The sequence below is a fragment of the Plecotus auritus genome (genome assembly GCF_963455305.1).
Source record: "Plecotus auritus genome assembly, chromosome: 1".
NCBI lineage: Eukaryota > Metazoa > Chordata > Mammalia > Chiroptera > Vespertilionidae > Plecotus > Plecotus auritus.
The window spans coordinates 98,693,350-98,706,421 of NC_137770.1; the positions used below are offsets into that span (position 1 = coordinate 98,693,350).

General features: G+C 37.5%; 1 protein-coding gene across 1 annotated transcript in view; it reads left to right on the forward strand.

Moving 5' to 3' along the window:
- Positions 1-13,072, forward strand: part of TTC6 (tetratricopeptide repeat domain 6) — a gene marked incomplete at its 5' end in the record, with an annotated part of 255,488 nt that overhangs the window by 173,080 nt on the left and 69,336 nt on the right. The gene's annotated exons all lie outside the window — the stretch shown is intronic.

Sequence of the window (13,072 nt, forward strand, 5' to 3'; positions counted from 1 at the left end):
GAATTCAGAGAAATGATCATAAGGTGGATGAAAAGAATGGAAGACAAATTCGACAATATGTGTAAGAACCAAGATGAAATGAAGAAGAATCAAGAAGAAATGAAAAATGACATTGCTGCTGTAAAGAACTCAATAGAAAGCATCAAGAGTAGACTAGAAGAAGCAGAGGACCACATCAGTGAGCTAGAAGACAAGGTAGGAAAAAATACCCAAGTAGACCAGCTTCTAGAAAATAAAATTAAAAAGCAGGAGGAGAGCCTTAAGGGAACTTTGGGACAACACGAAACAAAACAAAATCTGCATAATAGGGGTTCCCGAAGGAGAGGAAACTGAGCAAGGAATAGAAAACCTGTTTGAAGAAATAATGACAGAAAACTTCCCTGATATAGGGAAGAAAAAACCCACACAAATCCAAGAAGCTCACAGAGTCCCAAGCAAAATGAACCCAAAAAGACCAATGCCAAGGCACATTATAATTAAACTGACAAACACCAACGACAAAGTAAGAATCTTAAAAGTGGCCAGAGAGAGACAGAAAGTTACTTATAAAGGATCCCCCATCAGACTAGTGACTGATTTCTCAACAGAAACACATCAGGCCAGAAGGGAATGGAATGAAATATACAAAGTCATGCAAAGGAAGGGTCTGAATCCAAGAATACTGTACCCAGCAAGGCTATCAATCAAAATTGAAGGTGAAATCAGGAGCTTCACAGACAAAAATAACTAAGTGAGTTTATTACCACCAAACCAGCAATGCAAGAAATGCTAAAGGGTCTGCTGTAAAAAATAGAAATAGGAAGCAAAGAAGGAACACAGGGGTAAAGAATAAAAATGGTGACAAACAAGTACCTATCAATAATAACTTTAAAGGTAAATGGATTAAATGCCCCAATCAAAAGACATAGGGTAACGGATTGGATAAGAAAACACGACCCATATATCTGCCATCTACAGGAAACCCACCTCAGAAAAAAAGACACACACAGACTGAGGGTGAAAGGATGGAAAAGATTTTTCAGGCGAACGGAAATGAAAAAAAAGCAGGTTAGCAATACTTATATCTGACAAATTAGATCTCAAAGTGAAGGACATAAAAAGAGATAAGGAAGGCCACTTCATAATACTAAAGGGAGCAATCCAACAAGAAGAAATAACTCTGGTAAACATATATGCACCCAATAGAGGAGCACCCAAATACATAAAAAAACTCCTGGAGGATATCAAGGGAGGGATTGACAGCATAGTAGGAGACTTTAATACCCCACTATCACCATTGGACAAATCCTCTAAACAAAAAATCAGCAAAGAAACATTAATCCTAAATGACTCACTAGACCAGATGGAATTAATTGACATCTTCAAAACATTTCACCCCAAAGCCACAGAATATACATTCTTCTCAAGTGCATATGGGTCATTTTCAAAGACAGACCATATATTGGGTCACAGGCAAAGTCTCTTCAAATTCAAGAAGATAGAAATCATATCAAGCATCTTCTCAGACCACAATGGCATAAAACTGGAAATCAACTACAATAAAAACAATCCAAAAAAATCAAACACACGGACTAAATAGCATGCTATTAAACAATTAGCATTACAAATGAAAGTTAATTTTCTAAAGTAAAAATTTTCTAGATGTAATTTACTTACAGGATATTTTTCCTTACATGATATTCTTCTACTATCCCCCCTTTTTTATTTAAATATTAGGAAGCTTTTGGAAATTTTATAACGTAGTCTTGATAGCTTTTAAATTTTAATTTTTTGCACTAAAATATGACTGCTTTAGGTTCATTACATGTTACGCAATTTTACCATGAGATGAACTACCAATAAAAATTTTAGTTAACACTTTAGGAACAGCTTTTTGTCCAGTACCATTAATTTTTCTAGAATATTTGCTTATTTCAATTAGCCAATTTAAATGAGTCTGAGAACTTGACTACTATTTTACTGTCAAATTTAATACTCTAACAACAATCTTATTTTACCCTGTAAATATTAGTGGAAAGGATTATTTGCCTTCTTGAGTAGGCCCTGAGCATTCCTGGTGCTAGGCTGGATTTAGATATCAAAAGCCCACTTCCCCACACCATGGGTACAAGACAACTCAAACAAGTCTTGTTGCAATGAGAGGGCAGCTGCTGTTGGCCAAGTCTCTGTCTGTTACCTGGGTCCTGATTTGAACTGGGCATGGGAAGCGAAGCAGCCATGGGGGCAGGAGACCTCCCTCAGAAGGGGTGAGGGTTCAGGCCCCTGCAAAGTTGGGGGGGGGTGAGGGTCTGTGCCCCACCTCTGTTGACCCCCAAGTTCTCTCCTGATAGCCCCTCTGTGACTGTGCCTGTCTTTGGTTGTTCCTTCCCTGAGGAATCTTACCTGTCTCTGGCTAACCAGCCATCCTCTGGGGCCAAGCAGAGTGATGTGAGGTTCAGTTCTGTCTCCTTGGTAACCTATGCCCCCATGGCCTCCACGCCCAGCACCTGCCTTGGGATCCCCTTGCCTGCTGGCGGGGCTCTGGCACTGATCACATACCTTGTGGAACCCAGGTTTCTTCTCCAGGGAGGGCCCAGCTCAACCCCCTGGGCGAGAGACAGATCCATGGTACCAGCCACCACGAGGCTTCAATCTCAGCATGAATAGAAAGCTCAGGCGACAGCTGTGGGCAATTGGATTGTGAGAAGAGAATGCTCAGGTGCCTTCCCAGGGGGCCCTCTACACAGTGGAAGGGATTAAATCCTTTCATCTCCTTTTTAAATTGCTGTCAGACATTCAAAGAATTAGTTTGTAAGTTTGTTTGGGATAATTGTACATTATGCTATTGTGATTCTAAAATATCAAGAGATGTGTTACCTTTGTCTCCAAGCACTAAAAAGATGATTTTTTATTGATTCCCAAGGGTGCGAGGTACTATTATAGGTAATGGGGCTTGTAGTTGATTTCTAATTTCATGCCATGTCATCTGAGGAGATGCTTGACATAATTTCAATCTTCTTGAACTTGTGGAGACTTAGTTTGTGTCTTACTATGTGGTCTATCTTTGAGAATGACCCAGGTGCATTTGAGAAGAATGTGTATTTCATAGCTTTGGGGTGAAATGTTCAGTAAATGTCAATTAATTCCACCTGATTTAGTATGTCATTTAGGATCACTATTTCCTTGTTGATTTTTTCATCTAGAAGATTTGTTCAGTGATGTCACTGGGGTATTAAAGTCCCCTACTATGATTGTATTGCTGTTTATCTCTCCTTTAAAATCCTCCATAAGTTTTTTTTATATAGTTGGGTGCTCCGGTATTGGGTGTATATATGTTTACCAGAGTTATATTCTCTTATTGTATTGATCCCTTTTGTATTATGAAGTGGCCCTTCATTGCCTCTTGTAATGGTCTCTATTTTGAAATCTTTTTTTTGTCAGATATCAGTATTGCTACCCCAGCTTTTTTTTTTTTCTTTCATTTCCATTTGCATGGAAAATTTTTTTCCATCCCTTCACTTTCATCCTTTTGTTCTGAGCGTGGTCTCTTATAGACAGCATGTACATGAATCATGTTTTCTTCTCCATCCTGCTACCCTATGTCTTTTGATTGATGCATTTAAGCCATTTACATTTAAGGTTATTATTGATAGGTACTTATTTATTGCCATTTTCATTCTTTATGTCTCTGTTCCTTTCTGTCTCTGTATTTCTTCTTCTTACAAAAGTCCCTTTAGCATTTCTTGCAGTGCTGATTTAGTGGTAATAAACTCTTTAGCCTTTTTTTTTTGTCTGTGAAGCTCTTTATTTCACATTTGATTTTGAATGATAGCGTTGCTGGATAGAGTAGTCTTGGATTTGGTCCCTTGGTTTTCATTTCTTTGTGTACTTCATGCCACCTTTTTCTGGCCTGAAGTGTTTCTATTGAACAATCAGCTGACAGTCTAAAGCAGTGGTTCCCAACCTTTTTTTGGCCATGCCCCACCTAAGCATCTCTAATATCATGATGCCCCCTGTAACATATAGTTCTTATTATTCAAAAAGTGAACTCCTATTCATGTGGAGGAAGCCTAAAAGGCCATTAACTTGATCTAAATAAGTTTCCAAAGAACATGGTATCCATGAAAGAGAAAAATAAAAGAATGAAAGGACAGTTGAAGTATTGAGGAAGAAATCACTAAGAAATTGTTAAAATAATAATAATATGAAGTGATATAAAAATAGCAAAAAAAGTTTCAAAACATATAATAGAGAACTGAACTGCATAAATAAGTCACAATATATACTTATATACTCTATATGGGGCTCCTAGAAACATAAGAAATGCAAAAAATTCACTGTTAATAACTCATTCTCAAATTGCCCCCCATAAAAATCAAATTGCACCCCTCTGTGGTGTGTGCCCCACATTGGAAACCACTGGTCTAAAGGGAGTTCCTTTGTAGGTAACTTTCTGTCTCTTTCTTGTAGCCTTTAAGATGGTTTCTTAGTCTTTCATGTTTGCCATTTTAATTATGATGTGTCTAGGTGTGGGTATTTTGGGGTTCATCATGATTAGGTTCATCTTGAAGTTGAATGACTATTTCCTTCACCATGTGAGGGAAATTTTCTGTTACTGTTTCTTCAAACAGGTTCTCTATTCCTTGCTCAGATTCTTCTACTTCTGGAACCCCCATGATGTGAACATTGTTATGTTGTTTCAAAGCTCTGTTTTCAATTGCTGCTCTGAGTTTGTGGGGGTTTTTTTCTATCTTGTTTTCTAATTTGCTGTTTTGGTACTCCACTTCTACTCCTCTACTGTTTATTGATTCCAGGGAATTTTTTATTTCAGCTATGCCATTCTTTATTTCTGCTTGATTCTTATTGATGATTTTTACCTCTTTTTTATGCTGCTGTAATTCTCATTAAGTTCTAGAATATTCTCATTAAGTTACTTGTAGTTCTTATTAAGTTGTTTGAGCACCTTTATGACCATTACTTTGAATTATTTCATTTAGTTCATTTTTCTGGCAATTCCTCCTTTTCTTTCATTTGGGGATTGTTTCTTTGTCTCACCATTTTTACTGTCTCTTTGTCTTTGTTTCCATATATTAGATCAAACTGCTGTGCTTCCAAAACTTTGTGGGATGGTCTTATGTAGTAGCTGTTTTGTGGGACCCAGTGGTGCAGTCTCTTAGATATCCTGAGCTGGGTGCTATAGGAATGCCCCTTGTTTGGGTTATTTTGGTTTTCCTTTGTAATTGTGTCTTGAATGTTGTTGTTCCATTCATGAATGGAATTTCCTCTCAGGCTGGCTGACTATGAGGCTCATCACTGACCATGTTGTGTGCACTTTGTGGATGTGCTAACAGAACAGAACAAAATCCAACATAGCAAAGCAAGCAACAAAAGAAACAAAACCAAAACATACAACAATAACATAAGTAACCACCAGAGAAGAGAGAATTAGGAGAAACAAAAAAATAGTAAGAATGATAGAAGAAAAGAAAGAAAAAAATATAAGAAGGAAAAAGAAAACAACTAACAAAAACAAAACGAAAAACATACAAAAAAGGGGGGAAGAAAGAGGTATATGAAGGGGCAGAGTTGAAATAAAGAAAATAAGAATAAATTCTAGGAGAATGAAAATGGTATAAAATAAAAGAATAAGAAAAAAGTTGAAAAAGAAAATAGGGGAGACAGCAGATAGGCCCAAAATAAGAAGAAGAAAAAAAAACAAAAGGTAAGAAATCAGGAGAAAAAGAACAAAAATTATTGAGTAGGAAAAAGGAAGAGAAAAATTAGATATATGAATGAAACAGCAGAGACTAAAATACTATCAAATCAGTAAAGTAGATAGATAAAGAAGATAAATTAGAAAAGGGAAGAGGAAAAAAAAGAAAGAAAAAAGTGAAGTGGTGTTCATTTTAGCAAAGTTTAGTGCCTCCTGGGAGCTCCCTTTGGATCCTGCTCTTCTTATGACTGCAGCCAACTGTTCTGTCTGCCAGTTCTGGGCTTCCTGGGAGGCACTTAGGTGCTAACCACTGTCAGAAAATGTCCTCCTTTGGCTTTCAGCAACCTGCTTGAAGCTCCAACTGATACACAGTTTGTGTCTGTCTCACAGGACTTGGCTGCATGTGGGAGGAGCCAAGCTGCCCTCTAAAGCAATTTAAAAAAAAAAATCCTCACCTGAGGATATTTTTTTCATTGATTTTTAGAGAGAGTGGAAGGGAGAGGGAGAGACAGAGAGAAACACTGATGTGAGAGAGACACATCAATTGGTTGCCTCCTGCATGCCCTAGCCCAGGGCCAGGAGCCTGCAACTGAGGTACCTGCCCTTGACCAGAATCAAACGTGGGACCCTTCAGTTCACAGGCTGATGCTGTATCCACTGAGCCAAACCTGTTAGGGCTAAAGCAAGTTTTTAAACAGCATGGGCCTCAAAGCTGGATTAGTGAATTTCCCCAGGTTCCTGGGTCTCCACCTCCGCCCTCCTTTTCCTGCCAGCCAACTATCAATCTTAATCACTCAAAAGTCTGTTTCTGAAAGGGCTTTAGGAAGAATTGGGTTTAAGAAGACCTCTAGGTTTCCCATGAGGAGGAGGTGTTGTTTAGATCTCAGGGAAAGTGGTGCGTGTGTATCCCTGTGCCAGAGCTACTCTTCTGTGAGTGGTCCAGAATATTACTTTGCCTTGGGTGGGGCAGAGATCCTTGTGTGCAGACCAGTGGGGTCACCTGGAAACCTGGAGTTTCTATCAGCTCTCCCATGCAGGGAAAGCATCAGTCAGGTTCCCTGGATAGTGGGGTGGATGGCCCCATCCCCAATCTAGTCACTGTTGCTTCCTGAGACTGTTCAAACCCATAGGCTTGGTCTCTGTTGCTGTCTCCTCTGTGAAGGTCAAGATGCTGGGTGTGGCTGTCAGGGCTCCTGAGGGTGTGTCAGGTGGGTTTTTTTCCTTTTCCTTAGCTGTGGCTTCTGGGAGGGGCTAGCTCCTTTCAGGAAAAATGGCTGTTTCAGTTTTGGGGGTGGGTATACCCAAATACAGGACTCTTAGGCTCTACAGCACCGGTTCTCAACCTGTGGGTTGTGACCCACAGATTGAGAACCGCTATCAGGGTCGCCTAAGACCATCGGAAAACACAGATATTTACATTATGATTCATAACAGTAGCAAAATTACAGTTATGAAGTAGCAACGAAAATAATTTTATGGTTGGGGGGTCACCACAACATGAGGAACTGTATTAAAGGGTCACGGCATTAGGAAGGTTGAGAACCACTGTTTTAAGGGAAAAGACCCTCCTGTAGCCAAAAGATCCCTCTTCACTCTTGGCCTGCAGCCCATGGAAGATGGATTAGTCCCTCTTGCAACCTCTCCCTTCCTACCAGTCTCCAGGTGTTTTCTGTTCTTCCTAGATATACGTCTCCTCCTCAGCTGGACCTCACTTGGTAATTTTGGATGTCTGTTCCTCACTTTAGTTTTATTTCCAGTGTGGCCCTGGGAGGAGGTGCAAGAAAGGTTTGCCTATTCAGCCACCATTTTCTCTCCTATACTTATCTTTTAAAACCACCTAAATATTATCATTTTATCTTATTCCTTACATTTTACTCATGTATTTAACTTTCTTCCTTTTTTACTTATTTTCTTTTCCTAGCATCTCAGAGCTTTCTTTCTGGAATCATTTTACCTACTGTCTTCATACAGTATATACTTTAGAATTTTCTTTAAATAAAGTGGAAAGTCTGCAGTTGGGACATCTGTCCATTGGTTGCCTCCCACACACACCCCAACTGGAGCTAGGGAATCAACCCGAAACCCAGGTGCATGCCCTGGGCAGGGAATTGAACCAGTGACCCTTGGGTCTACAGGCCGATGCTCTAACCACTGAGAAATGCTGTCCAGGGCTACTGTAGTTTTAAAATTTGGTTTTGTATTTTTCTTTTTAGAATTTAAAATTTCCCCCAAATTTATTATTTTGTGATGATTTGTTCCTTTTGTATCTGTCTGTCGTTAAGTGTTTAGAGTTATATTTAAGACATTAGTTTTAGGAAATATTTGAGACATAGAATGGCGGTCACTTTCTCCAGGAAAAATTTTTTGCCTGTACCTGGGACCTTTACCACTCAGAGACAGCCTTAATATAAGGTTGAGTCTTGTGTTTCTCTGACCACTCTTTTGACAAAGCACCAGCTGAAAATCTACACAAGGTTAATTTTCTTTACTTCACAGCTTTTTTTTTGACACATGTGATTGTTTTGTGAGCATATATATATATATTTGCTGATTTTAGAGAGGAAAGGAGAGGAGGAGAGAGAGAGAAACATGGATATGAGAGAGAAACATTGATCAGTCACCTCCTGCACACATCCCAACCAGGGATCAAACCCACAACTCAGGCATGTGCCCTGATCAGGAATCGAACTGGTGACCTTTCGGTGCATGGGATGATGCCCAATCAACTGAGCCACACCAGCCAAGGCCCTTTCATTCACTCTTTTTTTATAGCAAAGGTAGAGATTTATTGAAGAACATGTACAGACTCCCACGTCGGGAGGGGGAAAGGGTCCCCCCTTTCATTCACTCAACCTGAATGTATAGCCTTGAATGCTTGTATATTTTGGATATTTACAAATATATATAAAATCAGGCTCCACACCTCAGGTAGATCAGGTAAATTCTGGTCTTCAATTTCTGTCACCCTCGCCTTTGCAGCTATTTTAGCATACATCCTGAGAATAAAAGCATCTTTGAATTCTAGACTTATCTTTCCAGATTCCTGCCTTTCCTTAGATTTTGGCCTACTATCTGTTCATCATCTCGTTAGCTTTTTGATGCTTTGAAGATTATGTTTTTCATATTACATGTAGCTTTCTTAGTTTTCCTCAGCAGAATTATCTAGCATGCCATAATTAAAAGCAAAAGTCATAATTGTTTTCATTTTCATATGCATCCTAGCTTTTATTGCATGCATACCATTTTAAGCAATATTCCTGGAATGGAGCAGGATGATTTTTCCATCAGATATCATGTAAGCAATACTGTAATTGCCCTATCAAGCAAATTAGTTTGGGCAATATTTTGACAGATTTCAACATATGAATCATGTTATCTTTTAAAAAGCAATAATTGATTGTTAGTAAGTTCTGCTGTTTTAATATCTGTAAAATACACTACAGTAAGTCCTCACTTAACATTGTGGATAGGTTCCATGACTTAAAGCAAAATGACATGTAATAAACTGATTTTACCATAGGCTAATTGATATAGACATAGTTAAGTTCCTATGGCATTGCATCAATGTTATAAAACGTTACTCCAGGACCTGCTGTATTAAGGCTTTGTCCTTGTTATTGTTAAAAGCATCCTTTTAAATACAGCTGAGACAAAAGTAGGTTTACAGTTGTAAATGAACACACAATTTATTCTTGTATTTTCAATTAATTATTGTGTTATTTTCTATACAAACAACTGTAATCCTATTTTAGCCCCACCCTGTATGTAATTGCTGTTATTCCATCATATTTAAATATTTTGTGAGGGCATATGATGAAATTGTTCCAAAATTTCTTGCATATCACATAGTTTGTCTTTGAAGAATAATGATAAAATAACCTAAGTCTCTTTTTGCTGTATCTGGTAATTTTCTTACAATGTGCTCTAACTACTTTTTAAAATACAACAAAAGAGGATGTACAAAAAAATAAATACTTGGTGATTCTAAGTTACCCATAGCCTTCTCCATATCTGTTTCATTCTTAGTGATAATTACATGGTGCTTTTTAAAGCTGATTTTCTATTGAATAAGTGTTTTTTGAATGAATGGAATAAGTATTGTTTGTTTCTCCATATCTAAATTGCTGATTACAGGATAGAGAAATAGCACACTTAATAATAATTATAATCACTGCAGCAGTTTACCCATACAACAATAAATGTGCATATATAAAAATTCAAATAGACTTTGACTTATAAGGAGATTTTCATTTAGTTTAACATTTAGAATGCTTACTTGTAATTCACAGTCAATAGTAACATTGAGAGTTGATTCAAATGATATGTTTTATTCGTAATCCTGCTGTTGACATGCTGCATAGATTCAATGCTAACCTGTGAGATCACAGGATCATGGATTGCTCCTAAGATTAGGGTTGCCAGAAATAACGTAGGTTTATCCACTTGACTAACGGCTAATGCTGAAGCCAAATTGAGGGTTTTGGCCAAATACTAAAGTTGTAGCTGGACTTTGATGCAACTCTAGTGAATGTTTCCTGCAATTCTACCCTTTCCATACATTTCTCTTTTGGTAATAATGCTGTTTTTTAGAGTGACAGTGATCATACGCTTTTTACTTTATTTTATCATAGGCTTTTTAAAGTATTTCACTATATAATTTAAAACTGTCATCTTTTTACCACAGAGTGTTCAAGCAAGTAGAATTTTAATTGAAAAATTTTTATCTGAAAGCAAGGAAAGTGTCATTGCTTTAAGTCAGCATAGCAGAAGTCTGAGGGTATGTATACTTTTGATTCTGAATTGTAGGTTGGTAGCTTTATTTGCTTATAGCTCAGATAATATTTCTAGAAATGCTGAAATGATTTATTGGTGCTTCCCCAATCCAGAAAATGCCTCACAACATTTGCTGGTGTCTTTGTTGAGAGCACATTTTCTCTTTTTCAAACATGTTGTCTTTATGACACCCAGAAGATGTTATTTACTAATCAATGGCAGGGTATCTGCTGTGAGTTTTCCTAAAATTTCTAAAACTTCTGGTTTTGTAGTCATTTACCACTTCTTGTCTAGGTCCTCAATGATCAAAGGAACATGATTATAAGTGTTTTTATAATGGGGAATTGTTCATGGCCATGAAGCAGAGTAAAACTGAATTCTCTAAATTGTGATTAGACTTGTGCTCATCTTTTTCACTACAGTGTGTCCAAGTAAGTGAATTAAATAATACAATTGTGGAGGAAAGAGATAGTGATTGAGAGAAGAGGAAAGGTAAAACTTTATATAATTGGTCTAATAAGTTTCCTGAATGCTATGGGGACAAGCAAGAAACAGTTACTTTTCTCTCATTAGTGCCTTCAGCCCTCTACTCCCCTTGGATGGTATCTTGGGAAGCTAAGTGTTACACAGTAGAGAGTCTTAGTCCCATGGGACAAATCAAATCCCTATTCTAGTCAGTTAACTGGACTATGTGTTCATGCCTCTTCCCATATAGTCAGGTAATACATTTTTTTGAGGGGATAACGTTTCTATTTAATATAGATTACTCTCTTGCTATTTTCCTTATAGCATTTACTAAAGTTTGTCCTTATGTATGTTTGATCTTTGTTTTCCTCATCAGCCTGGGGTCATATCATTCTTGTTCACTGTTTTATCCATAACACCTAGAGCAGCGACCATCACATACAAAATAATTGAAGCAACAAATGACACTTTCTAGTTTGAAATGCCATTTGCACTTTTCTAGACTACTGTAGTAGCAGTACCTATACCTATCTGTCATATAATTCCCATTTTTAGTAGCTGCTTCTTCCAATCTATCCTCTTTCTTGCCCCTGCTATATATTCTTAAAACACAGGTAAGTTTATGTTACTTATGTCTTAACAAACTGAAATATTCCACCTACCAAATAAAGTTAGAGTGCTTAACTAAGTCTCATAACCTGGCCTCAACTATATTTTCTATCCTACTTCCTAGTATACTTCTGCCTCCATGTAGCCTCTATGTAACTGTACTCTGTCTGCACCAGAGTCTGTGGGGACCAAATCCCAGCACTTCGACACTTCTAGGTTCGTGTTTACTAGTAGGCTGTTCCATTGGCCTGGGATGTTCGCAATCCCTTCTCAGTCCATAGAAATGTCACTGCCTTTCACAACCAACCCTGATGCTACCTACCTCTTTAAGCCAGTCTGTTAAGGTTCTTTTCCATTCAGAATTGACCTCTCTCTCTCTTGGTTTTTTTCACACCTGATTTATGCCATCTCACAGTCATTGCCACAGCCAATTTGGATTATAGTTATTTCTTTATGTCTGTTTCCACCATTATACTGGTCGAGTTCATGGAACATACTGATATACTTCCCAACTCTTTTAATATAATAGTAAGTGATAATAAGTGATAACATTTGTGTGGTCCTGTGGAGTAGAAGGTTGAGGTTACTCATGATTAGAGGTGAGTGTTCATGGGACAGTAGTTGCTCCAGGTTCCACAATCACAACTTCAGGGCTAAGGGGATTAATGGCTCAGCATATCCATGGCACATTCACACACACCTGTGCCACTTATGCCAACTGGAAAAATGCACATAGCACTTTATACAGAGCATGTACTAACTAGGTAAATTTAAAAAAGAATTTGAAATCAATGAATGAATTTTAAGTTCTGCTCTTCTCTGTCAATTAAATGACTTCAAAATCAGTAAGAACTTTACTTAATCAGTCTTTCTGCATTTTGTTAACTTACCTAAGCAGTTACCAATAGTCAACTGTCATATATTTTAGTTTAACACATAGTATCTACAGCCAGTGTATAATTACCCTTTTAATTTTTCTTTATTGATTGATTTTAGAGAGAAAGAGGACGGAAGAAAGAGAAACAGAGATTGAGAGAGAAAAAACTATCCATTTATTGTTCCACTTATTTATGCATTCATTGGTTGCTTCTTGTATGTACCTTAATGGGGGGTCAAACCTACAACCTTGGCATATTGGGATGACACTCTAACCAACTGAGTTACCTTGCCAGGGCCTAATTACCATTTTATTATTTCAGATTTGTTCCCCAAGAAAATCTTTATCATATGATAATATCCCAAAATATTGCAGCACACCATCTTCACAATTAAAGGTATGATAATTTTTCAGTTTTTATTATTCAAAAGAAATATTTATCTTACTAGTAATAATCACCACCTATGCTTTTTTGTTTTCCTGAAATATGTGGCTAGTTATTTCATCCAGAGTTGACTGAAAGTTTGGGTTTGAGTGTGTATCTGGTAGCGCATGTATGATTGTGGTTGGTGATTCCAAGTTAAGATTTTCAGTAGCACTTGGAAGTGTCTCATAGTCATAGTTTGACTTTACCTGGTATATTATAAATCAAATCA